Below are 7,667 nucleotides of genomic sequence, written 5' to 3'. Positions count from 1 at the left end.
TTGCTACACCTCACCTCCCCGCAGTCCCCCTGACCTATTTCCACTGCCAAAAGTAGGCTATACAGGGAACAGCAATACATAATCAAACCAGGGGTGCATTTCTGGAAAGCGTAGTTGCTAACTATGTTAGCTACTTTGGCGGTTGCAATGCAATTTCCCATTGGCAATGGCTGAAGTTGCTAACTGCTAACAGCTACACTTTCAGAAAAATGCACCCCAGTACTTCAAGATGTGGCATTTTGCCAGTAATACACACATTCATTCTCAATGATTAAAAGTAGGCTAGTTGAAGGAGAGGATTGTGCACATCCCAGTGAAAGGTGCAGGACGAAGGCCAACTGCAGTTTTCAGAGGGAGAATCTGAAGAATACTGTTGAGGTCGAAACGTTATCCTGCCATGAAAAGATAAAATGCAACAAAAAAGGATTCTAAGTGTGCAGACTTCTCACTCTGAAAACTGTAATAAAAGTAGGCTTGTCACTTTTTGACAGTTTCGTGCACATGTAATAGTGTAGTGTAGTGTATTATTTTAGTGGATTTGTGACAAAGCAAGTGAGTTGTCACTTAATTTCTTTACAATACATGTTTGGCAGACCTTCTTTTTATGGGGCATGACCGATGGGTTTTTATTAATTCAATGTTTGCATACTTCATGCATTTGCCTTTTTAGAAAATAAATATAACTTAAGTTGTGATAGGCCACCACTCATCTGTTTAGAAGATGCAGGATTCAGTAGAAATTTCTGTATGAAAAGAAAACAATCCGCAGACTCAGGTCTATTTTTGTGCAAAGAAACTTTACTTGACTTGCAAGCTCTGAGACTCTGCCTGATGAAGGTCTAAGGACCGAAAGCTTCCAAGTCAAGTAAGGTTTCTTTGCACAAAAACAGACCTGAAGTGTGCGGATTGTCTTCTTTTCATACAGAAAATAAATATAATAAACATGCAAAGAAGACCAAAACTCTGGTTACCATAAAGTATGCAAGCACTTTATCAGTGTTTGGTTGGCCTCATGTTGTGGTGTGTGACCTGCAATCTTCTTGATGCCTTGCCATTCATAGAAATAGTAAATGATTGATGGCTTACAGTAACGTGATTTACAATTTGAAACCCATTTTGTTCATGTATAAACCATCACAGGCAACACAATGAGGAAATGATCAGTACTTGACTGCCAAGTGCACAGTCACCCATTAACCCAAAACGCATGAACATGAAAGTTACCAACAACAATTACTTGGCAGGTTATCTCTGTTTTTGCAGCAATAAAGTGGGCCAGGTTGTTTCGGTAGATGGGCCCGCAAGATAACGTTATGATGATCTGAAGAGAGAAACCGACAACTCTTCCTGCTGTTATTTATTCTCAGTGGTTTATCACAGCTATTGCATCAATAAAACGACAATGTTATGAGGGCGCATCTTAATGTCTTTGAATCAAAAAAACAAAAACGAAAAAAAGCCTCCATTTCCAGGCTTCAATATTCAGTATAAACAAGCAAATATTATGAGGGCGCATTTTAATGTCTTTGAATCAAAAAAACGAAAACGAAAAAAAAAGCCTCCATTTCCAGGCTTCAATATCCAGTATAAACACGCAAATGTGTATAAAGTAGAAATAGAATAAAAAAGGGAAAACAGAAAAAACACGAGATACAGTGGACTAACTGGGGAAACAGCTATGCAACATCATGGATTTAATTCTGCTTCTATTACACACCTCTGATAGCAATCGAGCACCTCAAATTAAGATAAAGTTCATCCACATCCCAAAGAAGAAACAATCTATGCTACAGATACAGAGCTATAACGATACAAAGCCCTCTATCCAATACAAGCCAGCTGTAAAGTATGACAATGACATCTATTTACTTTCCTCAAAGCCATCTATCCAAAATGATGCAAGCTATAAAGTGTAACGACCTATGCCTTTCTCAGCAACTGTAGGCCTACACATAAAGTGGGGCGACGCTACACTATTGCAAACTGTTTGCATAACTCATTACACGTTGACCACTATGTAGACAAGCTAATGTGTGTCAGAACGACGACAGTCTGCACATTTTCTCACCGGTTGTCCTACATTTTCTCACCAGCTGTTAATAGATTATCTTAACATCCTGCAGGCGTCAAGAACGGTGCAACAAAAAAAGGCCACCAAAAAAAAAAAAAAAAAAAACTTACGCAGACAGTTTTGGCCTTTCATACTCTGGTTCATGATTTACCTTCTATCAACTCTTTTGCAATGCCCTTGATACGACCACATTTACAACTATGTCTGGCTGCAAAAAGATAACAACTAAACAACATCTCAGTGTCATGTTGAAAGACACGTTCTAGATGGGTGTTGATCCAGTGTGTCCTGAGGCATAATATCTATATTTTGAACCTTGGACAAACATAACGGCTAAGTTATGTGGCGCTCTCTTAAAATAAGTCCATAACTCCATAACGGCGCGGCATTGCCCGGAATGGCTCATCATTAGATACATTATGTGGCATGGGAAATCGATGGTGAAACTTTCATTTTACGCCAGAACTATCCTTTAAGAAAAGTACTGAAAGGCATGAAAGGCATGCAAAGTACTTGGTTGTATAACTTCAAATGAAAATGTCTCAAATTAAACGTGTAGCCTCTTAGTGCAGATGGGGTCGCCGGCGGATTTTATTTGCTGAAAATATTCAACTACGTCATAAAAACATTGCTATGACATTACTGAGAGCCTTACAGTAAGTAACAGATTAAGACATAGCCGTTACAATTTTGGTGACAGTAAGGTTATAACATGGGCTCTGCACTAAGGGGTTAAATGAAGCGTTTCATATTACAGTAAAGCTTTTATTTATTTATCATAGCTTTTATTGTCACTTTCTTCATATGCACAAGTCATACAAGGAAAATGAGGCCTAGGTCTGTCATCATTGTGCATACACATTTGTGATATTTTACTGTTCTCCAAGGAGGAAGATCCCTTTTCAGTCAGTCTTTACGTGTCCAGACACTCAAACTCACACCCCATGAGTCATGACTCTACACTAACAGAGGGGTGCATCTCCCACATTAGGCTTCATCGTCGTGACAACCAGTGTTCTTGACACGTCAGACTCGGCCTTCTTACATTTTTTAAACATTGATGGAGAACAAAGTTACGTGAAGCTGACTTAACAGGAATGAATAATAGGCCCAGCCACGGGCGAACCGGTTGGGCACTCGCCTGCCATGCAACTGACCCGGGTTCGATTCCCGTGTTCCTTTGCCGGCCCCTCTCCTTCTCTCTCCTAATTCGCTTCCTGTCCACCTCTCACGCTGTAATATCAAATCAAAAAAGACCACAAAACAGAAAAGCATTTAATAAAGCCACCAATGAATTATCCATCATTTGCATTGACGTCACAATATTACGTAATCGATTTTGCTGGACGGCAGAAGTACACATTCGTACATAAGAATTATATGCAGACGAAGACAACTTTGACCATAAAATACCAAAGGAACACGTAGTTCTTGTATTTTTTTTTAAACGGGATATGTACCTGGCGTTATCAGGCTAGGTTGGCCACGGTGGATGTGTTCAAATCATAGATTTATTCAAATGTATTCTGCTCCACTAGATGGCATAACGCGGACGGGCGGTACGAGAAACTGGGAGAAGAAGAGAAAGTTGTTGCTTGCTTCCAGCCATGAACTTACTCTGCCTGCGATATATTTTTTTTATCCCGTGTTTATTTTCTTCAGTAAAGTTGTGAACTTAAACCAAACCTCTGCATTGGCAAAATAAGCACATTTATGCACCGTTTCTTCATTGGTGGCTGGGCACCGCGGCTGCATCCTCTTCTTCGTGGCATGGCACAGGTAAGATAATGCTGCTAACCTAACTTACTAGGCTACAAGACGCACGGTACATTTTGTGTCAGGCATTTCGCAAAGTGGTGTTTTGAAAAGCATATCTTTTCATCTCAGATGTATCTTGTAGGTTAACTTGAATTCTCTCGCTTCGTTTCATCCAAGTGGATTTCATTGTTGTTTCAGCCACGTCTGCACAATGTAGGCAAATATGAAATATAATTCTATATCTTATCTTCTGTTTACATATCCAATATGTTCATTTGTACTGTATTATTATTGACCACTTATGTTACCAGTCCATCACTGCTACCTGTCCTGTCTTGCACTTTCTGTCTGTCTGTAATTGTCAGTCCTGTCCTGGCATGGTAGAGAGAAAACGTCGTTTCCCTTGTATGACCATAAGTGACAATAAAAGCTGACTTGACATACTTCAATGTTTCAAATCGGTGTTGCATTACATTGCACATGTAGAAACACATAGGACAGAATGTCGGTTACATACTTTGATTAAATAATTTTGATTTGATTTGATTAAATAAATCATTTGAAAAGATGACCTTCACAAGAGAAAGAAAAGCACAACAAACCTGTTATTTATCTTTTATTGTTTTTATTGTTTAGTAATTGCAGGTTCATCAGTCAGGTGGTCAGCACCCAAACTAAAACCATGCGTCATGGTGGCCAGGAATTGCATCCCAGCAGCACAGGTAAATACATGACTAGTACGTTGGGATGAGTGTTATTTTCTGACATTTTACATCACATTTTAATTCAGACAATATTGCCAAGGGAGTCAATTATTCAGTACTGTACCAATACATTACAATGCATGGCTAGATTCATTTAAATAGCATGTTTGTCTTTTCTTTTTTTCTAATTAGATGGGGGAGCCAACATGAAGAGGTGTCCAGAGAGGCTTCTTCCTCTTTGGCTTTGCAGCAGCACCAGGACCTCACCATCAGTGATGCTGTTCATCCATCGGGCCTACCCTTTCATTCCTCCCCTGATGCACTGATCACCTGTACCAGTTGTTGGAGTTTTCAGAAGGGCTCTAAATTAACTTTTTTTATTCACTAGTAGCCAAAATGGCTAGTATGTTAATCTCCAAACATACCGGTACATTAAATAATGGGTCAAAGTGCCAAGTATGTTTTCTTTTCTACCAGCAAAACTTAATTTTCCCCAGCATTTGGCTGGTGAGCCCTGGTTGTCATTGATGGTGAGTAGCTGTGATAATAAATAACTGAAATGATGAAGTCCATCCAGACATGTCTTGCTTATTTTATTGTACTAATACAACAACGTAGAACATTTTCTGTGAAAGCCCAACTGGGAAACTCCAACTCCCATTGACATTGTGACACAGCACACAAGTGTTCACTGCACGAAATTGCATTTATGCTTCACCCGTGCAAGGGGGCAGCCCCCAATGGCGCCCCAAGGGAGCAGTGTGGCGGTACCATGCTCAGGGTATCTCAGTCATGGAGGAGGATGGGGGAGAGCACTGATTACTTAACTCCCCCCACCAACCTGGTGGGTCGGGAGTCCAACCGGCAACCTTTGGGATACAAGGCTGACACTCTAACCACTTACCCATGACCGCCTGTCAATCTTCAGTCTAGTCTAACTAATTATATTGTCTCCACTAAATGTATCTCAGGTGACATGGGTATACTGGTATGGGGATAGTGCTGTATGTAAATAATATTAACCCATTTCAGCCGGCACCAAAATGCCAGCTAATTGCCTATGCCCCTTTTAAGAAAGGTGTCCTCATCCTATAAAAAAAACCCAAATAACTAAATAAGTCTCTGAAGCACATACAGACATGATATGAGTTTTAAAAGCTAAGACCATCCTCTTGCATTAGAACACGTTAATTCAGCTCTAACATACCCACATTTTTAATCTAAAAAAATCTAATATGTCATGCCTAAATGCTGTGTCGCTCCAGGCACCTAGGTCAATACAACGAGTACTATTACAGGCCTAGTTCAGATAACCATTTATTAATATAAATAAGTACTTGCACGTCTATTGTACATGTCCACCCCACAATAGATATCCCCTCCCATCACCTACAAAACCTTGAAATGTATTTGTACTTTGTGTCTAAAAATAAAGTCTTTGAGCCATTGAATGAACTGATTACTACATTGAGTTGGTGTGATTAAGAGGTTGAAATCGGCTAAACTTGACTTGGTGTGCTGGACCTCTGGCTCTTCCATACATCCAATGTGTCATGACATCAGATCATCGCTCTTCTCATCTGGAGAAACAGAAAGATAACACTTAGCTGACACTTATCCAAAGCAACTTCGTTACTCACAGTGAATTGTCCCTGCAGCATGGGGCTTGGTGCCTAGCTCATAGGCCTACTTCAGCCTGGATGGGAGGTGAAGGGAGAGGTGTAGGATGGGATTTGAACCTGCAACCCTCCAATCGTAATACCACTTCCCAAACCATTAAGCCTCTGATGTGTGTGACTGATTTCAGAGGGCAGACAATTTGGATGACAACACAACAAAGTGGTGGACTTCATATTAACAACATCGACACTGGTGGGCCTATGCATGTCATTATAAATAGGCCAGCATGGATAAGGTGATTGGCATTTCATGACAGCATGCTGAAGAGTAGGCCTACTACTTGGGAAATCAGCGCTAGAGATGTACACATGGTTTATTTTTACATTTGAACCTTAACAGTATGAACGTCATAGCCTTGCTATTTCACCAAGAGCTTTATGAATTCCGTGTTTATGTTACAGCCTGCAATATCTTAGCATACGTCCATCATAGCGTAATGATGCTGATAATTAACGTTAATCATGGAAAGCATCTTACATTGACCACACAGAAAAAGCCACTGAAATTGCACATTAGACTTAAATTAACTAGCGTTCACGAATTAAGAGACAAATGATGATACAAAGGATGGCAAATGAGAAACTTGGTGCTCATCCAGCTACTTGAGTAGGCTAGTTTGATGGTTTTCCAGTTGGTTGCCGCGATTCACCTCAGCTTTCTCGTTTTATTTTGAGATCCAGTGAAAAGTCACGCCTGGGTTGTAACCCTATCTGTTTTTGTAACAAACAGCACAATGGGTGTTCAAGGTGTTTAGTTTATCGGCGATCTATGTTACGTTATGAGTTACTAAACGTTGCGAGTCCCATAGGAATCCATTCATCAATGCGGCACTCTTGCCGTCCAGTAGCCGTCCACTAGAACGTTTGACGTCACATGCAAATCATGGATAGCCTACTCGTAAATAATATTCATTCACAACCATTCATCCCGTGACTCTATCGTAGCAGAGGGGTGTGTCTCACACACACACACACCATGTGAAGCTGATGAATTATCACAGCAGGTAGCCAGGTGAAAGGACACACATTCTACACGCTTCCAGAAGGTAATATTTACCGTACCTGTCAATGACACACCTGCAGTGCGGTGCCACACAGACTTGACTTGGCTGTGAGGCGCTGCTCCCTCCCTCTCCGCCTCTACAATCACTTAAAAAGTCATGTGTGTCTGAATCACTGCTGCTCCGCTTCTTCTTACTACCCTATTACATCACTCACACACATACTCACTCACTCACGCACGCACTCCATCTGATCTCGAGCAGCTTGAGCTGGTTTGTACTAGTAGTGTGCCATTGCAACAAGAGAAAGGAAGTGGGAAAATCCATTAAGATGTACAAAAGAAACTGAAAAATGTGAAGAGGTTGCACCATGCATAGGTTCTTTATTTTTACATAATAATGAAGAACTTATGCATGGTGCGACCTTTTCTCACTTTTCAGTTTTACAATATTG

The 7,667-nt window shown here is 40.5% G+C and overlaps 1 long non-coding RNA gene across 1 annotated transcript; it reads left to right on the top strand.

Moving 5' to 3' along the window:
• The first annotated feature begins 3,520 nt into the window (after window positions 1-3,520).
• Window positions 3,521-5,109, top strand: LOC134435918 (uncharacterized). Its single transcript, XR_010032129.1, has 3 exons — window positions 3,521-3,850; window positions 4,466-4,551; window positions 4,726-5,109. It is a non-coding gene; the product is annotated as an uncharacterized LOC134435918 (long non-coding RNA).
• Window positions 5,110-7,667: the final 2,558 nt, after the last annotated feature.

The sequence above is a fragment of the Engraulis encrasicolus genome, chromosome 20 (assembly GCF_034702125.1).
Source record: "Engraulis encrasicolus isolate BLACKSEA-1 chromosome 20, IST_EnEncr_1.0, whole genome shotgun sequence".
Taxonomy (NCBI): domain Eukaryota; kingdom Metazoa; phylum Chordata; class Actinopteri; order Clupeiformes; family Engraulidae; genus Engraulis; species Engraulis encrasicolus.
Note: the sequence above shows the minus strand (reverse complement) of the source record. Positions and strands in the feature narration are given on the sequence as shown.